We start from the raw sequence: 403 nt of genomic DNA, 5'->3' as shown, positions 1-403 counted from the left end.
TGTTTACCTCTAATAATAAACAAAGAACTCTTATAAGGAGAATAAAAGAAAATACAAAGTCCTACTTAAATATAAATCAACACAGCACTTTGGGAGTCCTCTGCACATTTGAAGAAAAAAAAAATACAATTACAATTGACCCACTCTGAAATAAATAAAACATGTAGCTGCACCCTAAAAAGAGTTTACTGATTGAATTATGACTGAAGATCGTCAGCTGTCTTCCTCTTCCGTGTTGTTCCTCGATACGTAAAGGCTGCAGCACCTTTGACCACTCCTCTCCACATATCAAGCATACCGGTAAACCAGCATAATTTGCTGTGAAAGCAGATAACTCTGTCCGCGCAGAATTAAACCCTCTGTGTTCCTCCGATACTTTTCTTTTCTTTGATTTATCCATAGT

At 36.7% G+C, this 403-nt stretch overlaps 1 protein-coding gene across 1 annotated transcript in view; it reads left to right on the top strand.

Annotated features, from left to right (window-relative positions):
• LOC104955082 (inositol 1,4,5-trisphosphate receptor type 1) overlaps positions 1-403 on the top strand; it is a 77,495-nt gene that overhangs the window by 23,503 nt on the left and 53,589 nt on the right. The window lies entirely within an intron of this gene.

This window comes from Notothenia coriiceps, unplaced genomic scaffold, assembly GCF_000735185.1.
Source record: "Notothenia coriiceps isolate Sejong01 unplaced genomic scaffold, NC01 NC01_scaffold00000496, whole genome shotgun sequence".
Classification (NCBI taxonomy): Eukaryota; Metazoa; Chordata; class Actinopteri; order Perciformes; family Nototheniidae; genus Notothenia; species Notothenia coriiceps.
Note: the sequence above shows the minus strand (reverse complement) of the source record. Positions and strands in the feature narration are given on the sequence as shown.